This window comes from Suricata suricatta, chromosome 7, assembly GCF_006229205.1.
Source record: "Suricata suricatta isolate VVHF042 chromosome 7, meerkat_22Aug2017_6uvM2_HiC, whole genome shotgun sequence".
NCBI classification, from domain to species: Eukaryota; Metazoa; Chordata; class Mammalia; order Carnivora; family Herpestidae; genus Suricata; species Suricata suricatta.
The window spans coordinates 87,706,605-87,733,226 of NC_043706.1; the positions used below are offsets into that span (position 1 = coordinate 87,706,605).

Here is a 26,622-nt window from a genome sequence, read left to right on the forward strand (position 1 = left end):
ATATGCCTGAATATATTATTAGTTCATCATTTGTTTAACCATAACAGTTAATTTGTGTCTTCTTTTTTTCAAATGTTTATTTATTTTGGGGGGGGGGAGAGAGAGAGAGAGACTGACCACGAGTGGGGGAAGAGCAGTGAGAGAGAGGGAGAGAGAGAATCCCAAGCAGGTTCTGCGGTGTCAGCACAGAGTCTGATGGGTTACTTGAAATCACAAATGTGAGATCACGACCTGAGCTGAAATCAAGAGTCAGACACTTAACCAACCGAGACACCCAAGTGCACCAGGACATCTAGTTTTATGTACTTCTGAAAATAATCAGACAAGCAATGATTCAGTCATCTAAGATTTGCTTAGATATGGAAATGTCAGTCTTCAAATAACCTTATAGTAAAACAAATGTAAAAGAACCTGCAAGAAAAAAATAAGTTTGAGTTGAATTCATTCTATCTACATATTATTGCTAAAAAAATAATTAAAATGCAGAATTGTACTTTCATTCTTTATTGATGGATGAAATCATTATATTAATGATTGAAACTGTGCTGTATAGAGTGTTGTATGTCAATTACATCTTAATAAAACTGGGAAAAAACTTTAAAAGAATTATTTTCCGATTACAGTATAAAACTGTTAGGCCAAGAATCATAGCATTTGTATTTCTGATATTAGAGATGAATTATTTTCATGTCTAGGTTCCTTCACTGTAAAGATACTACTCATGCCACGACTTAGGAAATTGATCATAAGCAATCATGTAATTTGTCAATTTACTGGCAAAATTGAATGGCTGTATTTACCTATTTGGATAAGGTAGTTCCATTTGTTTATCAGGCCAAAAAATTTTAATAATGTTGTGATTCCTTAAAACAGGTAGCTTCTTTTAATTTATAGGTGTTCAGGATGATTTTGATTATTAACTGTTTCATTTTTTGCTGTCAAAACATGTGAATGTCCCTTTTTTCCTCTAAAAAGGAAGATTTTACAGCAATTACTTACATGGAAATAAACTGTTAATATTTGTTAATTTTTTGCATATTATCTTCTCCTTTATTCAATGTTATTCTACATTTTACTTTTCATTACCATCTCCTTTTTAAATTATACCTCTATGCTCTGGTCTTTCCATTACTTGCATTTCATATCTTTAACTTTTTGTAATTCACTATGGAAGTCTTGTACGCACCACATATATTGTCAAATATACAACATGCATATATTATCTATTTAGTAGTTTTAAAGAAATTACTTCAAAATTCCAATATTATGTTGCATATCTTCACTCAGTTCAGTTCTTTTTTCAATATTTTCACTCATCTCTTTTCTTCAGATTTGGCTTCACAGAAAATTTAATCTGGTTAAACTCTAAAAGTATTATTTTAATCCATCATGACTTTGTATACTAACAGGAGGGGCAGTAATGTTTCTACTTTTTTAAAAGCACCAGTAGTGAGGCTCAGATATGGTGGTGATGTCGTTGCTATTACTATTTACATCAATCCACATCTTAGATATTTCTGAAAAATATATAGTTATTATTAGTATTCCTCTCTTAAAGGAATATTTCTTTCTAATAGACTATCCATTTTAAAAATAAATGTTGCGGGGCGCCTGGGTGGCTCAGTCGGTTAAGGCTCCCACTCTTGATTTTAGCTCAGATCATGACCTCACGTTCCTGAGTTTGAGCTGCACATCAAACTCTGCACTGATAGAGTGGAACCATCTTGGGATTTTCTCTTTCCCAGTCCCTTTCTGCCTCTTCCCCACTCAAGTGTGAGTGCTGTTGCGCTCGCTCTCTCTCTCTCTCTCTCTCTCTCTCTCTCCCTCCCTCCCTCTCAAAATAAACTTAAAAAAGAAAATAACTTTTGTGATTCAACTTCATAGCACTGGATTTGAAATGTACTAATTTTTGCTGTTTTCTCTTCTTTTTACTTTCAAATCTAAGTACAATCTATTACTTAACTCTACATAATCTATTGTCCTTATATTTATGCCTTTCCTTATTTTTATTTCAGATGAAATTGTTTGTATATATAAAGTGACTCAATCTGATAATAACTCGTACCACTAGAATTTACGTGTGATGTTGATAAGTACGAGGCCAGTGATTCAAACTCCATTTTTTAGTTCCACCTCCTCTTCAGCCGGATAGCCCAAATGGATGATATACATGGTAGAATGGATGCCAACTCTAAAGCTACTTTGGGAATGGGTCATTGCAAGTCAAGGACCAAAGGAATGAAATCCTATGAAATGGTCGAGAGAAGGGAAACTACGCAATCCTAGTTCAAGGAAATAAGTGGGATGGCGGCACCAGCCAAAGACCAAGAAAATGGGTCAGAAGTTGATAGGACAGAACAAACAGACAAAATGTGGGAGCTTGTTGATTAGATGTGATCAATATAGAATAATTTGGGTGGGGAGAGTTTTTTTTTACTGGATGCTTTTCTCTGAAGGGATCAGGGCTTCTTACTCAGAGATACCTACAACTTGTCCATTTTAAAGATATATTCATATTCATAAACTGTATCCTGATACTAAACACCCTACAGAAAGGTATACTTGGTCATGCCTCGATATATATAAGACAGAAAGAATGCATAAATAGGTTAAATTCACAGTCACTTAAAAACAAATGGAGGCACTACTTTAAGTATGTCAGTAGTGTTATCTCAAATACAAAGAATAACAAGATAGTCAAGATTGTAAAAGAGGTGACTCATGTTCAACATTTATCTGCTTTCTTTATAAATCTTTTTTTTTTATGGAAACCAAGTCTATAAACCACAAAAGTAAAGTTTTCACATACACACAAGAGAAAGTGTTTATCATTCTGCTCTAGACATAATAGAACTCAACTGTGAGTCATATCAGTAAAGTGACAAAATTTTCCACTGTAGCGTCTAAGATAGAACATTATTTTAGAAATCTCAAAAATAAGAATAGGTTGCAAAATGCCGAACAACATTTTTTGAGTAAGCCAATTACTAGAAACTAGAGAAGTATTTATCTCAGGAAAATCTTCTAATTGCCTGCCTCTGTGGCTGTAGATATATTTTGTACCACGTTGAATATCTGTAATTATAAGGTCATAATCCTAGAGTTGAATGAAACCTTAGTGATCAATTGATGTGATCCCTTCTTTTTATAGCTAAGGAGTCTAAAAACAACCATTTAAATGAATAAATAACAAGTGAAATCCAATGAAATATGCAAGAAACTCAATAGCACTATATAATGAATAATAAATAGATATAAATTCAAAATTTGTCATCACTGTTGGGCAATATAAAAGAGCTAGGTAGAGAAGTTAGATTTCTCCCTTCCTAATGAATTAAATATCTTATGGAAAAAATTCCCCAAAATGACTTTAATATTCATTGTTATAAAGCCTCTCTCCTTTAACTCTTCTTGCTGTCATTTTCTCATTTTACATTGTAAAGAGCTACTAAATGTGTGTACACCACCACTGATATATTTTAAATGCTTTCTAATGTTCTTTCTCGTCTTTCAATATTATTCCTTTATTATTATTATTACTATGCCCAATTGTGTGTGTATGTGTGAAGATTGAACACATGTGTCACATTTGAAGTAAATCTTTGACATAAAATATTAAAGACAAGACTCTATGAATATTCCACAGAAAACTGGCATGATTTGAGAAGAGATAGTAAGGGTGAAATTAAAAGAAGAAAGCCAAATTGGTTAAAACAGGGGGGAAAAAAGGTGAATAATCAGTGAATGTTCACATTAAAATTAATAATAAATATTAACTTCCAGAAGACTTTTATGAATTATATTTCAACTACCTGCATCATGTATTTGTAATTTCCTAAGGACATGGTCATTAATGACTTAACTTACAATTTAGCCTTTGCTTTTTAAAAATAGAAATGAGTAGGGGTGCCTGGGTGGCACAGTCAGTTAGTCGTCCAACTTTGGCACAGATCATGATCTCACAGGCTTGTGGGTTTGAGCCCCATGTCAGGCTCTGGGCTGACTGCTAGCTCAGAGCCTGGAGCCTACTTCGGATTCTGTGTTTCTTTCTCTCTGTGCCCTTCCCGTGTTCACGCTCTGTCTCTCTCTGTCTCTAAAAATAAATAAAATGTAAAAAAAATGTTTAAATAGAAATGAGTATGTTATTTTCTGTCAAATTAACATTTTAATTCCACTAATTATTTCAAGCTTAAATGCTTGGGAGGAACTTCTAGTAATCATGAAGATCATTACCTGTCTGTTGTAAATTCATTTATAATTCTTTGATTTTTTTGAGAAACACCAGGACTGAGCCAACATCCATCCCGAAAAAAAAAAAAAAAAAAACTGGACTAGCTTGAATGCAGTTTTGGGATCATGTAGTGGTGGGAGAATCATTGCCATATTTAGTAAATTTAAAGGTGGTATTTAGTAGAGAAAAAAATCTACCATTGGAAGATCACATTCCCACTGAAGTTGAGTTGGTGTGGTCTTTTAAAAGAAAAATAATAAAAGCATATGTACCCTTCAGTTTCTTCTATTTACATTGCCTTGACTCTATGTTAACCTTCAATGAAGTTATACAGTGGCCATATTTATCTTAGGGTGGATGGTCATACATTCTGTTGTGTCCTGGACATTCCTGGTTGTCCTAGAATACTAGTTAATAATGTGCCCTCCTTCCCATTTTCAAAAATACTGCCGCTTGGATAAAAAATCATATGGTCATTCTTGTCTTAGGTATAGTCTTCATTCTGGCATGCGATCATAGTGGATTCACTGGGTACATAAAATGTGCATGGGAGCATTTGGCTAAGTGAGAAGGCATTAATGAATGATGATCAAGTCATAATTCCTGTATTTAGAAATTTGTACCTAGTTGGGGAAAGAAGAAACACTCGAAATGGTTAATATGAACCTAATTAAGTGATAAAATAAGTGATATGATGAATTAATATAAAAGCTCATGGAAGTGGGAAATTTGGGGGCTGAAATGATGAGAAATTCTCCCCTTCTTTCTACTCTGACATTACCTGATTCCATAGGTATCTTGTTGAGGGACTCCTGCAATCTGGACATGGCTTTTCTGTCTTTTTTTTTATTGCCTCTACATATTGGTATCTCTTCTATGCTTCCATCTCCTGCAGCATTAACCTCCATAAAAGCTATTTTCACCTTTACTTTGTGAATTCAGTGTATCTAGTAGCTATTTTGAGGCAGTAATCCAAACTACAGCTTTCCACAGATAACAATTATTCATACATAAAATGGCTGCTCATATACCCAAAATTTGTGTTCCTTCAAAATGAACGTATAGAGCTACTGATTTCTTTCCTTTTGTCTGATATTTTCCCAAAGCCGGATTTCCCAAATAGGAAGAACATTTGAGTGGTTGATTGCCGCATATTTTGAAGGTTGTCTGATTGTAGTTCTGTGGGCTTCCAGAAATGTTAAATCGTAGAGTCATCATTATTGTAATTTCTGAAATATTTTATCTAAATCACCTCCACTGAATCTGAACAGATATTGAATTATAATAGGAGAAGTGATAATTTATCTGCATTTGCTTGTACATCTATGGACAATAGACACATTGATTATTTTTTATTTATTTTTGTTCAGAGGACATTTTTTTCTTTTATGTTCATGAGTGAATCACCTGGGAAATGATGTAATATTCTTATGCTGCTATATAGGTAGTATAATCATGAGAATGACTCAAGGATTAATTATGGCTTTACTGCATGTTTACTTTAGCTATACCATTATTTCTTAAATATATACTTTTAATCTTCAATATATGTAAAGTCCCCAGTTCTCTGGACATAATTCTCTGGACATAATTCAAGAGATCATCACTTTACACAGATGGTCCAAAGACTGTTTTGCTTTTGATCTTTCTAACATGGCACATTGTACCCACCTGGTTGTTCCACCCTGCAAAGAAAATGATTGTCTACTTTATATATTCTTAAAGTAAATGATATTTGCCTTTGGTTTTCCTAATGTAAATTACTTGATGATTACATAACCCATTTTTACTGAGGTTTATTTGCAGCAATACTTTTGTGAATATGTGATTAATGGAACTACCTAAATCTGAAAGTCAATCACTCAATTTTAAATATAGCCTTTGATTTTTCAAGACTTTAAAAACCTCCTAAAGTTTGAAAATGGCACTTATATACATAACAAAACTAATATACCCCTTAGATAATTATTGTAATTTTCTCTTCATAGGAGGATTTGAAGAATAATCTTTCTGTATTGGATAACCTCTTATGCAAACAGTGTCCAGAGAAAAGATCTAATCCTCATTAAAAGTGGTTATGCTTGGTTAGCCTCTATGTTTAATAGAAAATCAAGATTTGCTAGTGCAAAGATAGTGTCTGTTGATTCAGAAGATTATAGCAATGATTTTCTAGAAGCCAATGAAAGGTACTAAAACAAATCACTAATCTAACCGGTGCATTTTTTAAATGCTTAAAGAAAACTTGAATGCATAATCTCCTCATGAATTGGTTATAGTTCTGTTTTTATAATAAACTTGTAATTCAGATATGCATATAAGCAGGAATCAACTGTGACAGCAAGGAGCATAAACATTTATAATCACTTGCTTTGATAGGAACCAAATATATGACAGTTTAATTGATGACTGCAGTACCCACAAATGAAGATAGGAATTTATATTGGTGGAAATTATATCATATATCCAAACTAGCATATTGTCGAAAATACCAAGTAATGATTGTATGTTTGAAAAATGTACATAAAGAGACTATAAAATTATGTGAGTGCTATGTATGTTTAGCATTTTATGTGCACAACTGCCTTTGGTTGAATTGTATGTCTTTTACATATTTTAAAAACTGCAAACGTATAGATGAAACAAAACACTGAGTTTATGTTTTGAAATGAAAACCTCTACTTGTTAATCATTTTATTTTCATAACATTTCCACCACATAGAAACCAAGTCAAACGAGCAAGTAATATTAGATTTTGAATTTGTTATATTTAGTGGTCTGCCTGCCACCTTGCTTGTACAGAAATTTATTTTCTGCTTCAAAGTATCAAGATATAAATTTTGAATAATATTTTCTCTAGGCAGCATTTTGTTATTTGTTTTTAGTATTTCACATTTTATATTTTTTTAGATTAAATACTGTCTTGTTGGGGCACCCGGGTGGCTCAGTCAGTTGAGCGGCCAACTTCAGCTCAGGTCATGATCTCACCTGAGTTTGAGCCCCACGTCAGGCTCTGTGCTGATAGCGCAGAGCCTGGAGCCTGCCTCAGATTCTGTGTCTCCCTCTCTCTCTGCCCCTCCCCTGCTCATGCTCTGTCTCTCTGTCTTTCAAAAATAAATAAATGTTAAAAAAATACTATACTATATATAGTAAAATATCGGCATATATCAATTCATTCATGAATATACAAATGCTTAAATATTTATTAAACTAAGCTATATTTAACAAATGAAAACATGAATTCCTCCCAAATATGACTTATGTAACAATATAAGTTAAATAATTCTGATTTACATGCTCTTTATATTGATACACGAAAACAGGCAACCCTTTGGGGGGAATATCAGAGAACAATGAATATTATTTCATATTTCAAGTAATGCTGTCCTGAATGATGCAGAGCTATTAGAAAATAGAACAGGATCTTTGATATGAGAATGTACTTTAAAGAATAAAGGCCAGTACTGGTATGTCTGATGTTCTTGGAGTGCATAGAAACCTTACCAGGAGAGTGAGTCTGGGAAGAACCCACGCGGGTGGCCTGGCCTGCCTCTTCTTTGTGGCCGGCCCCACTTCCCACAGCTCGCCTGGTTTTGCTCACCAGACCAGCAAACGAAGGCACACCACTTGTTGCATGCTCTCTTTTAATTCTTTATCTTTTAATGATTTGTCTGGCTGATTTCTACTTTTCCTGAAAGGAAAGTGAAGCTATTTGAAATCTTGGTTTTAAGGGCTATTCCTTGTGACTGTGCTATAATGAGGGCCCAGTCCATTTCCCATTGAGCTGTGCACAGAATACAAAATACACACTACAAGAGAGGAGATGAGAGTTTGAAATGAGATGATAAGGAGGAAAAAGGTCCTGTGGCTATACCTCTAGAGATGCGGGCCTAAAAATATAAAACAAAGTTATAGCCTATAAATAATTGAGAATTATCTATGTGTATGTGAAGTGTGTATAAGTGTATGTGTTTTTGTGTGTGTTTATTTAGAGGTAAGAACTGTACACAAATTAATAGCTAAAGGAGAAATGATAAAATGTGCAGATGATTTTGAATACATTACCAAATGGTACTTGCCCAAATACAGTAAAATTAGGTTTAAAAATAATTTCAGCAATTTTGTTGAGGTAACAAAAAGTATCTAATCTGAAAACCAAAGGTATTTGAAATGATTTGGATTAACTTATCATAGCCATGGCATGTATAAGAATCAAATGATGTGAGTCAGATAACTGTCATCGGATAATAGTAATAGATCAGCCCACTAAGTACATACTATGAGCTAGATAAAATATACCCTTTATTGAATTATAGGAACAGCTCCTTGTTGTATTTGTATTTCCATTTAATACTTGAGAAAACTTACATTTAGAAGGTGAAACAACTTACACAAAATCTTACACAAATATATGAAGTGGCACAGCCAAGATCTGCATACCATCTCTGTCACCAGGAGTTTTTTTTTTTTTAAAGAATATGACTTAATTAATTAAGTTAGTAGAGTGGCCGAGAGTATAGCGCTTTAAAGAAAGCCAGATGTGGATTTAAGTTCTGACTCCCTATCACTGATGGGTAGTAGTCGTGTGGACCTTGGTTAATTAGTTATCCCAATTGCCTGAGTTCCTTCATTTATGACATGTGGATAACAGTATATACAGTGAGCACTCAATACTGTTAATAGCAAGACAGGTATGTTGCCCTACCTGACACAGTTTTTTATGACAAGTACAACTCTTGATACTCACCCGGATATTTTAAGAGATATTTTACTTGTATTCAGTTAGGAATGTCATAACCTGTCTGTTCTCTTAATTGTGACCCCAAACACCTGAGGTTCATAAAATATGAGAGCCCGTTATTATTTCTTTCTATGCAGTTCCGATGTGAAACGTGTACTTAGTGACTGCCGGGTAGTAATACTTCTAATGGAATATGGATGCATTAAAAGCAACTCTTTTTGACAACCCTTTATTAATAGTCAGCAATTAAATATATTAAGAACCCTTGTTTTGCACACTCTTTCAACCACAGAACACCAAAGATGTATATGTTCTAATTACAATTATCCTTTCTCGTCATTGTCCTGCTGAGGAGTGCACTGTAATTCTGGCATCCACACTGCAGAGTTGGCTTGCTTTCCTTGGATTGCAGATGTCTAATTGCAGGCAACCATTTCATTTAAAATGGCTCATTAAAGTGGAAACCATTTAGCATCAGTAACATGGATCAGCATCCATGATTATGCATTTAATTAAAGTATGTTTTTTCCCACTTTTCTAATTTTTCTATCGATCTATCTATGCACCTTTCTTTCTACACACACACACACACATACACACACACAGGCACACACACTCAAAACAGAATTATACAAAGAATTTCTTAATTCTTTGTATAATTGCTTTATTGCTTTGAAAGTGTTAAAATTCCTTGGCTAATTGTTCCCTGGAGTCTGTATAGAAAGTAGTAATTATAAAATTATAGAATTTATACAGGGAATAGCCTAGGAACCAATTTCTTAGATATAGACTTATCTAGATATATTATATTTTACATTAGTAAATATATTTAAAATATGAAGCTATTATTTGTTGACTATCATTCCAAAGAATTGAAAAATGAGAAAATATACCATTTGTCAGATCCTGAACTATTGAGTTCACCAATCATTTAAATAAGAATGTGGAAAGTGAAAACAAAAGAAAACAATTCTGATCTTTCTCATGCATAAAAGAACAATCATTGAAGAAAAATTTTGATGTGATGATATGTTCTGTTTTTCATGATATATTCTGTTTTTCAAACACGTTTATCTAACAACATTTATTCAGAAGTAGGATGTTTGAAAATTATGGTCATTTTACTTTTAATATAATAATAATGGTACTTAAAAAAACATTTGAAGAGGACAGGCATTATCTATATTTTTATTTTACTATCAGCAGTGATGAATTATATGAACTGTAGTTGGTTGACTATTGAGTCAATGTTTACATAATTTTGGGAAGTTATTTTTAAATAGCCTTAGGTTTTTTAGCCACAAATTTTAATAAGTGAAATGTCAGAGGTTTTCATAAGAATAGCTAAGGTGACACTAAACAGTCTTTTATTACCTTCTTTTTCATTTCATTAGGAGAAATAAACTATTTACTTCTGCAGAATCTAGAATGCTGATGCACTGTATCATGTCTAAATGTGAGGCAGTGAACATTTTTCTTTTGAGAACTCCTGTTCTTTAAAGAGCAGTGTAAATCAACTCACATGTTAAAGCATATTTAACATGTATGTGAGAATGTGATGGAGACTATATATACGTTGAAAATCTATTAAAAAAAAACCTGCTTCTGCTCCGAGTCTATCTTGTGAAGTAGCCAGAAGTAGCCTTGTGAGTTCAAGTTTGGTCTGTCTCAATGAGAGTTTACTTACCTCCTCACTGGGTGTTTAAATTGCATTTTCTCTTCTCCTACAAGGACTACTGAAGTAAAAAACAAAGTCCTAACATGTGTGCTATTTACCATCCAACACAAAAGAGTTATTATAAAATAATTGTCATTATCATGCACTAAGTTATTATTAATTTATTATCATACCCTTGTTATGTGTAATTGTGTACCAGTTGCCTTTTGCCACATTGTTTTTTTCTCTCCTATTCTTAATATGAGTCAGAAGCAAGAAAAGAGGCAAGTGAAAATGAGAGTTGGGAGAGAGGAAAAACCAGAGGGGAGAAGAGAATAGAAAGGGAGAGGAAAACAGCTACCCCACAGAGGGGAAAGCGCTGCATAAAAAGAAGCAAGGGTGACAGGATCCTCCAGAATTGGATAGAATAAGACGGGTGGTTAATATTTAATATTTCAAAGAGTCGGGAAATAGAGAGGGGAATGAACTGTTGGAGTCTGAAGTGTTAGTAAACTATGCTCCTCACATACTGCAATTTACTTGAATGTTCCTCTTCAAAGTGTTATCATATCTTATCTCCGCTTTGAAATGCAAAGTAGATGATTGATTACTATTCATAGTTCTTCAACTTTCTTTACAAGCAAATCTTCAAGTACTTCTATGTGGTTTCAGTCCCAGTAGCTAACAAGTCTTAGAAATTATCCCAGCAGTGAAGAGAGCATTACACATCTTAAGGAAGGAATGGATTCAAACTAAAAGTGAAATGTGACTCTTTTTATAAATGGACAGTTTGCATCCTAACTTGGTTGCCAAAGGAACTATTCTGCTTCCTTAATTCTCATCCCTGCCCTCAGTTACTTTATTGCTTTTCTGATGAGTGCTGAAAGGGGACTACCAGAAAAATCTCTCTGTACTTAAGAACTTTAGGAAGGAATGAACATAACGCTTGCACAAAGTCTCTGCCCAAGTTTACTATAATTGGGAAAACAGGATAGACACAATGATACAACCCATAACCCAAGAATGATTTCAAAGATTATGTAAATGGAAAAAATGAAATACAATGCAAATTTTAGAAGGAAAAAAATTGGAGAGACACATGAGAAAACATTCACACTTCTGCATTTTTTTACGGAATTTGGCAAAGAGAACCTAAGCCCACCTTTTATGTAAGACACAAAATAGATAATGTTGTTTAAATAAAAAGCTAAAAATCATGACTCTCACACAGATATAAAAATAAACATGTTACACATATTATATAACTTACAAGAGAAGCGGGCAGATGTTAATTACAGTTAAAAAGAGAAGCTGAAGAACAGATTTATAGACTAGGAATGTAACCTAACCCAAGTCCATCTGCCTGATGTGCAGCAAAGTCAAACACTGAGACATCAACTATATAGCAAGGAAAGGGTTTATTCTGGAAGCACCCAAAGGAAGACAGGGGAAGACGAGCCTCAAAATCACCTTGCCTCTATGAAGGACGAGAAAACTAGGTTTTATAATCATAGAGTTGAAATTTCATACTAATTGATGATAAGGGTAGGGAAACTTATGACTATTCGAGGGAAGATGGAGCATGAGCAGTGAGCAAACATATATAACATACACATACACATCCCATGTTTACCTTGGGGTGAGACTTACTTAATATCAGAACTAAGCCCAGATGTCAGAAGGTTATGTCAGGACAAGGAGAACAGGCGGTGGGCATGCTCTGGGAGCAGGTATACCTTGGAAGGTGTCCTGGGCTTCTTATCTTGGATAAAGAATGGGGGGGGCTTGCTTGTTCCTGGGCTAGAATCATGTCAGTTGACTTTGAGTTCTGGTCAACTGGTCAGAACACCAGAGTTCTCTGCAGAAGCCTGTTGTTAATGGTGTCCAAAAAGGCACAATAGCTGATTGGGGGAAACAATTCTCTGAAAAGCAAGCTTTAAACTTTCTGCTAAGTTTCAAATTCCTTAACCCTATGGGGCACTGTTTCAGGAATATACAATTAAAGGAAAAAATGTTTTTTCCTCCAAGAAAGGAAGGGAAATCAAACGGATCCTCTACCAAACAAGGCAGAATTTGTGTCTCTCAGGTACCTACAATTTACAGACTTTTAAACTATTTTCCATAGAATCATAAGGTTGGCTTGCCAAAGTCAAGGGTGCTATACACAATACATAATTTTCCTTTAAATTACAGATATTTTCTCTCAAATAGTAAGATCAAGAACCAAGAGAACCTTAACAGTACTCATTGCATCATCTGCAAATGAGTAGCTAACAGCATCTCATGAACATGACAAAAGATTGAAAGCTTGACTCCACAAATTATTATATTATATAACACTTTTTCTGACACCCACACTTTTTCCCCCCCTCTAGTGTGCTAATTGCTTTATATTTTGGTTATACCTTTTACAGGGAACTTAACATTTCACTTATTGCAATCAATTGATCTAGTCCTCTGGGATATTATGTTTTCTTTCTTGTATGGGTAAAACAAATTAACCTCCTGTCTGAATCTTTAAAAGAAATGTGTAAAGGTTTGATTAATAGTAAACTTACAGGATCTGTTTTGAAGTAGAGGAAGTGGTATAATATTTCATTAATTAGGCTCTATTTTGGGGAACTATCATTTCTTGAGACTGTTTGCATTAAATAATTATAATCTTATTTCTTTTCTATGGAGAAGATATTTGGTTGTTTTTCCCTAATATTTTAAAGATACTATTAAGTGTCTAGTTTTCTGTCTGTACAGTAGACGTGTGTCTTCATTCTGTGATTTAATTTTTTAACTCAAATTCAAATAATCCTCTATGGAATATTTTTCAAAGTAAAACAATAACAACAACAAAACAAATCACATATTATAGAGAAATGCAAACATTTATATTATGTTGGTCTCTGTGTTTTCATTATCTTTATAATAGAATTCTGATTAGAATATAATAGTTTATTTTATTTTGGGAAGAGACATGTCTAAATCCAAATATATCTCTTAAATTATTTTTTATTTTTTAAGTTTATTTATTTATTTTGAGAGAGAGACAGCATGTGCATACAAGCAGGGGAGGAGCCCAGCTGATGTGGGGACTCAATCCCATTACCACAAGAACACAACCTGAGCCAATATCAAGAGTTGGATGCTTAACTGACTGAGTCACCCAGGTGCCACTTAAATTACTTTAAAAAAAAAATCAAACAAATCTGAACATTTGCTTCCCTTCTGGAAACCCTTCAGTCACCTGCCTTACCAAGGTGTACCACGCTTTGCTTCCCCTGGCCTCTGCAGACTCTCTTGTTCCCTATCTAGTCATCCTTTCCTTACCTTTGTCCTGTAGAAATACTGTCCATTTTCCAGATGTTAAAGGCTGGCTCTGCTCGCCCCTAATCATGGCCCACACCCTTTACTTAGTCAACTACCCATCCATTGAGCATTTGAAATTTCAAGTGGTTTCCTAAGATCACAACCTAATGTCTCAATCTAGATTAATCATCCCTATCACAACATCTTGACCTTCCTTCCTATCCCTTATTACAGTTTGTAGATATATCCACTTGTTAGATTAGTTGATAATTCTTACTCTCTCCAATGGACTATAAACTAAATGGAGAACACACACTTCATGTGTTCCTCTCATGTTCCTATCTTCAGTGCTTAACAAAATGTGTACCATATAGTAGGTGCTTAAGAAGTATTTATTTAGGGTCTCTTGGGGGCTGAGTCTTTTGAGCATCTGACTTTTGGCTTCTGTCATGAATTTTTAAAATAATTAAGACTTTAAGGGGCACCTGGGTGGCTCAGTCAGTTAAGCATCTGACTTCCGTTCAGGTCATGATCTCACAGTTTGTGAGTTCAAGCTCTGCATCTGGCTTTGTGTGGACAGCTCAGAATCTAGAGCCTGCTTCGGATTCTGTGTCTCCATCTCTTTGTCCCTTCCCCTCTTGTGCTATGTCTCTCTCTCAAAAATAAACAAACATTCCAAAATAATTTTTTAAGTAATAAGCACTTATGTAATAAATGAATTTAGTGTTTGACATTAATTCCCTTTCTGAATGTGATATGACAATTAAAATCTTTTAGTAATATCATATCCAAAGTAAATGACTATTACTGTTCCACAACAGTAAATTGTTGAAAGAGTTGTTTTCATTCCCCCTTTAGAATACGTGGTATTAATTAAAATAACTAGTGATAATTTTAAAATGTTTATTAACTTAGATAAATATTTTTTTTACTATATTTCACCAGGTGAACTGTATTTCTGTGGAATAACTAATTTCCAAATATCTTTGACCAGAAATCTTTAAATATTTTATACCAAATTATTTATTTTATATCTATTATATCTACATATTATTTATTTTATATTAAAAATTCAGTTACACATTGTCCATTTTGAAGAAAATTATGCCAAAGGTTTTAGAAAATGGACAAGATGAGCTTTTAAAATTATCATTTTTATATAATGAATTAGTTATAGGTATATTTTATTTTTTTTAACTTTTAATTTTTTATTGTTTTATCTTTGAGAGACAGTGAGAGACAGCAGGAGAGGGGTAGGATCAGAGAGAGAAGGACACACAGAATCAGAAGCAAGCTCTAGGCTCTGAGCTGTCAGCACAGAGCCCAGTGTGGGGCTTGAACTCAACAACTGTGACATCATGACCTGAGCCAAAGTCAGACACTTAACTGACTGAGCCATCCAGGTGCCTCTAGTTATAGGCATGTTTTAAATTTAATATTTAGCAAAGAACAAACAAAAGTATCTCAAGTGAAATGAAATAAATTAAGTGAAGTGTGGGATAATTCCATACAGAAGCAGAAATGGCACCTATATTGTTATCCTCTTTTACCTTTAAATTGGCTAATTACCTTAGAATAAAAGGGACAATTATATATATAAAATATCTGCAAATAATAATCTGCCTGTCACATATTTGAGTTCATATTTCTTCACAAGAAATTCAGTTCAATTTTTTTACTTATACAAGTAAATTATGCCTATTTGTGTTTTGGCAATGTCTTTGTATTATATGTGCCTTTTTTACCTTTTAGATTCTACTTTTTTTCCTGATAGAGATACAGTTATTAATATTTGATCTCCCTTACATGAAGAGAGAAGGAACATTTAATATTTAATAAATATTTAATATTTAGGCTGTATCATTAATAATGAGTTCTTGAGTTTAAGTTGGCAATCTAAATGGAAGAAGTAGATTTTTGTAGTACTTTTAGGTAGTAAAGAGTTCAGGCTTTTGAGAAAATAGAGGTTTAACATAACTGGGGAGTGTTTTAGTCTGCTTGAGATACTTCAGGTAGCAAGAATTTCTTGTCTCCTTCAAGGGTCTTCATAGGTGGATGAAGAATCACATTGACATAAGACAGATTAACAGGAGAAAATAAAATTTAATTTCATAAGTACAGGGAGTCCGCCCTGACACAGAAATTCCAAAGAGAGTCAGGAAGATAAGGTATATATGCTATTCTGAACTAAGGAGAACAGTTGGGGGTTGGGACTTCAAAAGGCAGAAATGCAGTCCAGAGGAAGATGGAAAGGAGTATTTGATAAACCAAGGTTTGCAGGGCCTCAGAAACAATGGGACTTAGAGGACTTTGAACAAACAGGCCTTGATAGGTACCTCCCTGTCTACCACACCTAGTTCATATCATGATATAGTTATCTATGGTGATAGCTCTCCTGCTGGGCCACGTCCTCTGTCTAAATTCTTTTTAGGCAGCTGAGCAAGGGAAGTAAAGAATTTTTTTCTGAATCTGCTGGATTTTGATTGCTTTTTAACTCAAAATAATCTTCTTGCCAATGTGGCCCATCTTGGGAAGGCCTGCTCTTGGCCCCTATAGTTGCCATAACAAAATATCATAGACTGGGTGACTTAACAGAAATTTATTTTCTCAAAGTTGAGGAAACTATAAGTCCAGGATCTGGGTGCCAGCACAGTTAGATTTTGGTAAGAGTCTTCTTCCTGGCTTGCTTGGAGATGGCTGTCTTCCCATGTTCTCATGTGGTGGGGGGAGAAGGAGAGAGAGAAAATAGTGGGGGGAATAGAAAGAGGAGAACAAGTGTTCTGGTATTTTCACTTACAAGGGCACAGTTCCATGCTGAGGTGCCCACCCTCATGACCTCATCTAAACCTAATTATTTCCCAAAGGCCCCATCTCCAAATCCCATCATATTAGAGGTTAGGGCTTCTCAAAACATGAATTTTGGGGGACACAGTTCAATGTACAGCATTTCTATGCTGCTCCCTCCCCCAAATTCTTTCTGACATGCAAAATACATCCTTTCCACTCCAATAGTCCTGAAAGTCTTTACTCATTTTAGCATCTACTCTAAAAGCTAAACTCCAAAGTCTTATCTAAATATCTAAATCAGATTTGGGTGAGACAATGTCTGATTCATCCTGAGAAAAAAAAATTCTCTCTAGCTGTGAACCTGTGAAACCAGACAAGTTAAATGCTTCCAAAATTCCATAATGAGTCAGACATAGGATAGGCACTCCCTTTCCAAAAAGCAGAACTACAAAAGAAAGAAGTGACAGGTCTTAAGTCCAAAACCTAACAGGGGCAATTATTTTTTATCTTAAAGCTTGAGAATAATCCTCTTTGGCTCAATGTCCTGTCTTTCAGACCCAGTGGAGCAGTTGTCCTGCCCATGTGGCTCTAGTAGGTGGTGGTCACTCTCCCAACATTCTGCAGGGTGAGGGTCCCTTCCATAAGGCTATGCTAGGTAGGTGTCCTGCCCCCAAGGCTCTGGATAGCCCTTCCCCCAAAGCTACAGGTAGAAGCCCTCTGGCCTGTGGACGTGGAAATAATGGTCCCACCCTTTGAAACTAAGAAGACAGCAATGATGATCTCTCAATTGCTTTTGGGATCATTCTTACATTTTCTTGGAGAATAGTCCTCTGTGGTAGCTGAGTAACTGTGCTTGTAGAATCCAAGAAGCTCAACACCTTCCTTGAGTCTGTCTCATGTTCTCTGTCCCTTTTAATTCAAACTAGCAATATCCTGACTGGTATAATTTTATCTCTATTCCTGGCCTCTGCCATGAGAGGCAGTCATGATCTCTTCATAAAATGGTTGTTTAGCTATACCTTTAGTGTTTTCTTCAGAACAAGCTTTCTCATTTTTTCAGTATGGTTAGAATGAGAACTTCTAAATCTTCAAGATCTGGTTCCTTTTGTTAATAGTGCCTTCTTTAATTCATCTCTCCTTTTGCAGTTTACTATAAGTTGCCAGGAATAACCAAGCTACTCATTCAACACTTATAAATCACCTCCACTAAATACTCAATTATATTGCTCACAAGTTTGACCTTCCACAAAATACTAGAAATATAGTTCAGCCAAATTCTTTGCCACTTTGTAGCAAGAATCACCTTTCCTCCAGTTTCCAATAATGTATTCCTCATTTCCATTTGGACCTCCCCAGAATTGCCCTTAATGTCCGTATTTCTGTTATACATCTCAAAACTCTTCAGTCTCTATCTATGACCCAGGTGCACAGCTGCTTCCACATGCTTAAGTATTTCTTAGAGTAGTAGCACTCTCACTACCAAACTCATCTCTACTAGAGGTCTCCAGAGAACCCTAGTCAAGATAGATAGATGATAGATAGATAGATAGATAGATAGATAGATAGATAGATAGATAGAGACAGAGACATAGACATAGATATATAGATATGGAGAGAGATTTATTATAAAGAACTGGTTTATGTTATTATGGAGGCTGAGAAGTTCCCAAGATCTGTGCTGAGCAAACTGGAAACCCAACAGAGTCAATATGTATACTGTTCTAATTAAAGAGCCAGAGGAAGCCATAAGAAGAGATGTTTCAGTTCAAGTCAGGAAAAGACTGAAGTCCCAGTTTAAGGTGGTCAGGCAGCAGGAGCTCTCTCTTATAAAAGGAAAGTGTCTGCCTTTTTGTTCTATTCCATCTTTAGACTGAATTGAGGGCCGCCTACCTTAGGCAGCTCAATAGACTTTACTATTTCTGATTGATTTACATGTTACTCTCATCTGCAGGTACCCTCACAGACACACCCAGAGTAATGTTTGACCAAATTTCTGAGCACTTTGTGGCCCAGTCAAATTTGATATATAAAATAAACCATCACAGGGAGAGGAAAGACAAAGATCCTGAGGGGAAATGGGAGAAAGAGACTGCTGAAGCTGATTTTAAAGGGCTTTAAAGGACACATTAAAAAATTGAATTTCCTTCTAAGGATAATTAATGGCAAGTCACTGGAGAATTTGAAAGAGGAGAGAAAGGTAATCTGATTAAAATAACAAAAGATCATGAGATGAGGTGGTGAGACAGTGAAGAAAGGCAGGGAGCAAGGTAGTAAACACTGTAGTTCACACTGTGGTTTGGTCTCAAGCTGTCTGTGTGAAATGAGTGCTGAAAAATTTTCAAATACACTAAAAGACTGACTTGATGTGGAGTGTAAGAGGGACGAGTCTACAATGGCTGCCAAGTCTTCAGTTTTAGCAACTACAGTTATGGTGTGCCATTTACCAAAAGAGAGAAATGAAGGAAGGATTAAGTTTTGAGGGAAAGATGCTGATACCAGTTTTAGATATAGGAAGTTTAAGGAGCTAGCGATCACATCAGAATCATGCATGTCTGAAGTCCAGAAGTACCATCTGGGATAATCTTACTTATTGTAAGTGGCTAACCTTCCTATGGAGAGGATGTAGAGATAAAGAAGAGTATAGGATTAAATGAAAAAGCATACAGTATTTTATGAAAGAGCAGGGAGACACTGGAAGCCTCCTTGGTTGTCCTTTGTTTCTATTCAACATTTCAACATTTATACAATATCTGAAAAATATCAGCATCTGGAAAAAAATGGTATCATGGTGAAAAATGTGTAGAAACCATGATTCCATTTGATCTCTAGGTTTGGATCATGTTTTAATGAGTTTCTACTTTTATGACTGTTATGTTTATTTTTGTGCCTGTCAGCAAAATGGTTTTATAGGCTGAATGTGTACTTTGGCTGTAGATGTGAAAGTGGATGGCATGTGTGCAGTGGAAGAGGTCGAACAAAAATCAGTCTACCTCAGAATCAATTAAAATCAAGAAAATTTTCCAATGTCAACAGGATATTAGGATGAGAATAGTTAAATGAGCTTTAGAGGCAAATGAATTATTGATTACTCAGAAATACCAGGTCCAAGAAGATAGAGATAGAGATGTATGACTTCCTTTCTTTCCCCCCTAGTGAAAAGAAACAGACAACTCTTATCATTTGAAACCTAGAAATAAACCGTTGTGTGAAAGAATTGGAAAATCAGTAACATTATAGGTAAAATGCAGTATAATTGATACTTTGAATATAGATATGTGCATATATACAAAAAGCCATTACTCTTTTTAATTATTTTCAGAATTAGCTTAAAATTATGTGAGGTAGTTTTTAAGAGATTAATAGCACAGTTGCTTTTTGTTTTGTATTGTTTTGTTTTGTTTTTACCTCTTTAGGATTTGTACTTGGATGATGGAGCACACATTTCAGTTTTGTATTTTCTCCCTGAGAATTATTCTGCTGTTCCCACCTGCTCTATCTTCACAGCTTCTTGATCCCCTACCTTCTTTATCCTTTGAGACATTGGTACCATTCCTTATTCACCTATGCATTCATTCATGTGGTAAATATTTATTAAACAAAAGAGGAAGTCTCCATTCTCACAGACCTTTCATTGTAGAGCAGGGTTTCCCAACCTGTTCACAGTTTGGGCTAGATAATTCTTTACTGTGAGGGGCTGTCCTGTGCAATATATGATGTTTTGTAGCATCCTTGGCCTCTACCCAATAGATGGCACTAGCACCCCCCCAAAATGTTTCCAGACTGTGGCAAATGTCCCCTGGGTGCCAGAACCCCCTCGTGGAGAAGCAGTGTTCTACAGGGAGGAAATAGACAATGAACAAACATATTATCAATGGTGATGAGTGCTGTGAAGTCAAATAGAAACTGGGACTGTGATAAAGAGAGGCAGCAGGGCCAAGCGCTCTAACGGTTTCTCATCAAGACAGCAGTCTGCACGGTGCACGGACACCAGAAGCCCTAGTCTCTTTGCACAGATGCTCATCATTCACTGAGAGCCTGTCTATGAAATTGTCAATTAAGGCAAGAGGCTGCTATCTCATTTATACGATTAAATTATTTCTGGTTCTTGACTATTTACAAAATGCCACAGTCACAGTAAGATGTTTTTGAATATGTCAAGTAAGTACCTCAACTGAATAGAGCATTTATAACTTCAAATGGACTATCGCCTGCTATTGATTTTGCTGTCCTGTTCCTGCCACTGGGAAACACGGAGATCAATAAGTCACACAGGCCCTCCCTGGGTGGTTTGAAGGTATATTTATTTAAACCATTCCGTTAATTTTTGTTTATTACATTATTTGATCTATCTTAAAGCAGTTCTGCCAGTTTTTGATTTCAGGATTGTCAGAATGGGAGAGTCTGTAACACCTCAATAAATCAAAGAACAGTGGATGTGGATTCTAGTTCAGAACTGTTATTGACTAGAAGGGGGGAGGGGTGGACCTTCGGCAAATCATTTTACCCCTTGGCATTTTCTCTCTCTCTCTCTCTAATGTTTAATTTTGAGAGAGAGAAAGCACAGGCAGGGGAAGGGCAGAGAGAGAGGGACACAGAAGATCTGAAGCAGACTCCATAGCGACATCACAGAGCCCAATGCGGGGCTCGAATTCACAGGAACCATGAGTTCAAGACCTGAGCCAAAGTTGGACACTTAACCAATTGAGCCACCCAAGTGCCCCTGGACATCTTCTCTTAAAAGGGGATTATTAGGAGTGCCTGGGTGGATCAATCAGTTAGTCATCTAGTCATCTGACATCGGCTCCAGTCATGATCTCACAGTTCGTGGGTTCAAGCCCCATTTCAGGCTCTGTTCTGACAGCTCGGACCCTGGAGCCTGCTTCAGGTTCTGTGTCTCCCTCTCTCTCTGCCCCTCCCCCACTCATGCTCTGTCTCTCAAAAATAAATAAACATTAAAGTAAATAAATAAATAAATAAATAAATAGAAAGGGGACTATTATACTTTATTTACTTCATGATTTTTCTATGAGGCAAGATGTAGTAAATGTAAGAGCACTTTTAAAAATATTATGAATGAATTCATTTATATGTATATATGTATGTTTTAAGTAGGTAAGGACAATTTGTATTTTTCAAATACCCTTAAAGATGAGGAAGAAGAATTGTCACTATTCGCATCCCTCTCTGTTTTTTCTCATATGACCTGCTTAGCCTTTTCAGGTTCCTGTGCTACACTGGTAAGTTTTCCTCCACTTTGCTGTATTTATCAGGTTTTCTTAAAAGCTTAACATAATTTTCTGGAAGGTGTAGCCTACCAAGCAAACTACAGGGACACTGTTTCTCTTTTTCATTATTACTCTCCAGCCCCCAAGGAGCCTGTTGAGACTTTGTTTTCTTAATGGCTCACCCCATGAAATGTTAATACCACACATTTGTTCCTGCTCAGGAACCAATTTTGCCCTCGGGGACTGATGTGGCAAAGCCTACCCTCCCCCATCATTGAGAAGGAAGCCTTTAGTGTCTCTCGATTCTAAGTTGGAGGCTACATTTCCAGAAGCCTTTTAGCAGATTACTCAGGTCCAAATCTACTGCGACTAGCAGGGTCTCTCAGTAAGCCTCTGCTCTCCAGACTGGGTTACCCTTCTGCGGTCACTTAATGTCTTTGGCTATAAAATGGCATTATATTTGCTGCTCCTAATGTGAGGATTAAGAGAGGTAATACCTAGAAAGCACTTAGCACAGTGCACAGTACACGATAAACACGTGTTCTTTATTGATATTTAATAACAACAGCCAAAAATAGAAAAGGAAAGAGGTAGGGGGTTCTAATGCTCTTAAGTTATACCAATTTGTAATTATGCAATGGTTATTCTAATTTATTTTTTAAACTATATTCAGAGTTTAACCTTTGATTCTGTTTTCCTTTTATATTGTTAGATTTGAGTCCATGTTTCTGCCTGCCATCTGCAAATTTAATTGGCTTTTATGGTTCTCATCCCAGATGAAAAAAGAAAATAAATAAACCAACTACTATTTTGAGGAGAACAAGGCCAGGGAGAGCCATATCCAACTGGTGATTTCCCCTTAGAACAGTGGTTTTCAACCTTGTCTGTGTAAATTGGACAGAGTGAACTAGGTGTTGGAATTTTAAAAGTTAGCAGGTGATTATAATGTGAAGTAGGGTCAACAGCTACCGTATTTTCACATAGTAAGGAATCCATTAAAGTAGACCATCTCTGCCAGATTTCTCTTTCTCTCTATAAGGATATTACTAGACTTTTCACACAGTGATAGTACCCTTTTGAAATCCAAATAAACTTTGTCTACATAAATAATCTATCAAAAGGGAAACTTTTCCTCTACCAACTTAGGTTCAAAGGGTTGGGATCTGCAAATTAACTGACAGTAGGCATGTCAACAAAAGACTCTCAGTGCATATGAGCATGCACTAGTACTCAGTGATGAGTAACAGTAAATGGCCAGAAGTAAACAGACTAACAAAAATAGGGGGAGAGATTTCAGGCATCAGTGGGAAATTATCAAAGGCTTTAATAGACTTTTTGGAGCTAATAGAATGGACCCTTTTCCTTGATGGCAGCTGAATTCGCAAGGAACTCCCTTGGAGGGCAATTAATGGCAGCTATGTTTTCAGAGGACTCTGCTTGAGTCAGATGAGGTAGATTCAAATTTCATTCTGTATTTTATGTAGTTCATATATTCCACTTTCAAATAATCTTTATGTTAAAGTGGGTATCTCAGTTAGTTAAGCATCCAACTCTTGGTTTTGACTTGGGTCATAATCTCATGGTTCTTGGGTTTGAGTTCTGCATCAGACCCTGCTTGTGATTCTCTTTTCCTTTCTCTCTCTGTCCATACCCTGATCATGCTCTTTCTTTCTCAAAATAAACTTTAAAAACATTTAAAAAATAAAATATTTTTTATGCCAAAACTGTGATCCCCTCATCTCATAACTTTTAAAACCAGGTTAAGTATAGAAGGACCCATAAATGCATCGAAAAAAACAAAACAAACAAAAACCAATTTATATTTGTATGGCATAACTGAGTGCTTACTGTGTCCTAACTTTGTTCAGCTAGACTAAATAATTTGCCCACAGTCAATAGCTAGTAAACAGTAGAATTAAAACCAGGTTTACCTGACTCCAAGTGAACATTCTGTTCTACCACACTGTTCCTAACATCACCTAGTGATCACTGCTCACTTTAGAGTTCTAAGCAGGTTACTAAGTCATCATAAAATTTTACTTGGGATGCTTAGCAGAATACACCTTCTCCTATATCTGGAAGTAGCAAATTTATGCCTCTTTACAGTTTGTACTATCTTAAAGGGGCCTGATTGGCTTCTTCAAAAAAATTTTTAGTGTACTGGGATGTAATTCACTTGAATATAGAAACTAAGAGCTGTCTTCCTAATGTTATCTTTCCATATCTTTTCCACCTTTCCCACCTAAATTGTGTTCTCTTTGCCACAGGAAAAAAAAATTAAAATTGGAGCCTCATTATTTCTTATTCTCTTTTTGGTCCCTACCACTAATACTGTAGGGGAGGAAAAAGTTTTCTGCTCTTAGGATCCTTGGTTGGGTCTGAAAATTATAGTGACAAAGATTAACAGGGGAAAAGCATACAAATATATTTAATATAAGTTATTTATTTATTTAATTAATTATTTATTTATTTATTTATTATGTTGCACAGTAGGCTTCATAACGAAATAAACAGAAGAAAAGACCTGAATATATTTATGCTAAGTTTGGTGAAGTTTGGACAATCGTGGAAGGATAATGATAGTTTAAGAAGTATGAGGTAATTATAATAAACTGGAGGACATTTAGCAAGGCCTGTTTTTAGGATTTTCATGGCATCCCTTTGTCTCCTGAGATTAGGATGCTCTTTTCCTTCAGGTGTAGGGAGGGCTTGTCTCACATGAGGGTTTTATGACTTGTTTCAGAGAAGAAAGATGGGGAGTTAAGGGGAGGAAGTTAAAGTTACCTTCCTGCTGCTACTGATTTTTCAAAATTCCTTCAGTTTAAACTATTTAGTATGACAATGTGCCATATTTTAGGGTAATATGTCCTTCATGAACCTCATCAATACCAACCTTCAACACAGGATACTGAGTACCCTATTTAGTAGGCTCTATCCTTTCTAATTTTTTTTTGTCCTTACTTAAAAAATAATTAGGGGTACCTGGGTGGCTCAGTCGGTTAAGTGTCTGGCTTTAGCTCAGGTCATGATCTCACCATTCATGAGTTCAAGCCCCGTGTTGGGCTCTGTGCTGACACCTAGCTCAGGATCTGGAGCCCGCTTCAGATTCTGTATCTCCCTCTCTCTCTGACCCTCCCCTGCTCATGCTGTCTCTCTCTGTCTCTCAAGTAAATAAATAAGTAAATAAAAATGTAAAAAAATTAAAAAATAATATTTAAAAAGTAATAGCTACCTAAGAGAATATTAGAGTAGACATTATAGTTGCTTTATCTAGACACTGAGTTAATTTTGAGCCTACTTCCAGGTAAGGTGAAAAGTAGCAAAATGACTCATGCACTTCCTATACTTAAAGGGAAAATATTTTATTAGTTCATTTGAAAAGATTTTTTTTCACATTGTAAGAGAAATTTATTAAATTAATTCTTAGGTAAATAACATTAAACATGGTCTGAAAAGACTGCATATAACATTGTTCAGGTTAATTTTTTCAACTTCTGCTAAAAGTTGAGGATGCAATATCAATATATTATTCAATGAAAGAATGTCCACTGGTAGCAATAAGTATCATAAATAAGACTAGATTTCAGAGATGTAAATTTTAGATATATACAACTTAGGGAGTGCATCAGAGGGAAGAGCTGCCGTATCACTATGTCCCTTCCATGTGAGAACACCAGCATGGCAAAAAACTAAACATGGTAGGTTCTAGTGGTGATTACCCATAGGGTCAGTACTTAAAAGCACCTGGCAAAGTTATGCATTTATAAAGAATGATTGGCATTCTTAGCCACGTGGACAGAGGGACATTTTACTTATGAAAAGAAGGTCAGTATGAGATTTTATTGAAAAATTTAGTGTTATATATTTTTAAACAAGTCTCAAAGCTTGATGCCACTTACTAAACTAAATATAAGGAAAGAAATATTTCTTATCCCTATGCTTTCTTTTCTGTCTCTTAGAAACTTCTTTTTAAATCCTTAGCTCTTTAGCTTTCTTCCTATGCAGCTATAGTTTTAGAGGTTTCCCAGTATCCCTCCTCATCAGGGCCACTTACCATTGTAACATTTTAATTTAGATTTTCAGAGGACTTTTTATCTCTTTCTGATTGAATATTCTCACCATATAAGAATGTTAGATCTTTCTGTTTTCTGAAAAAATTGAAATCTGATTTCTTAAAACATGGACTAAATTATAATTTAATCTCAAAATTCTCATCTTCTAAACTACCCTTCCTTGAGATTATCCTGAACATTAGGATGGCAAGTCATCTGGATTCCCATCATTCCCACCTGACTGCTAGTTTCTCTTATTGATTCAAAGTCACTGTACTGCTACCTCTGGCATCTGAGGCATTAAATTGCCAGCCAGCCAGGCAGGCAAGCAAAGAAATAACTTCTTTAGTTGAATAACACTCCAAGGAGAGTTGAGTGCTCTTCTTCCTCCCTCCTTCCTATCATTTGTATAACTCATTCTTCTACCATTTTTGTATGTGAACAGGGAATAATTATCCATTTCAGTCATGTACCTGCATAGTCTGTATTATCCTCACAAATGGCACCACTAACAATCCAGTCTCCTTTTATTGTCAACGTCTTGCTAGCTTCAAATTTCTCTCTCTGCAGGTAAGATAGATTTCATTATTCTATCCTTTCTTCTAACAGTCTTGTTTCTTCAGTTTTTAAAC

General features: G+C 35.4%; 1 protein-coding gene across 3 annotated transcripts in view; it reads left to right on the forward strand.

Annotated features, from left to right (window-relative positions):
* GRIK2 (glutamate ionotropic receptor kainate type subunit 2) overlaps positions 1–26,622 on the forward strand; it is a 622,100-nt gene that overhangs the window by 310,782 nt on the left and 284,696 nt on the right. The gene's annotated exons all lie outside the window — the stretch shown is intronic.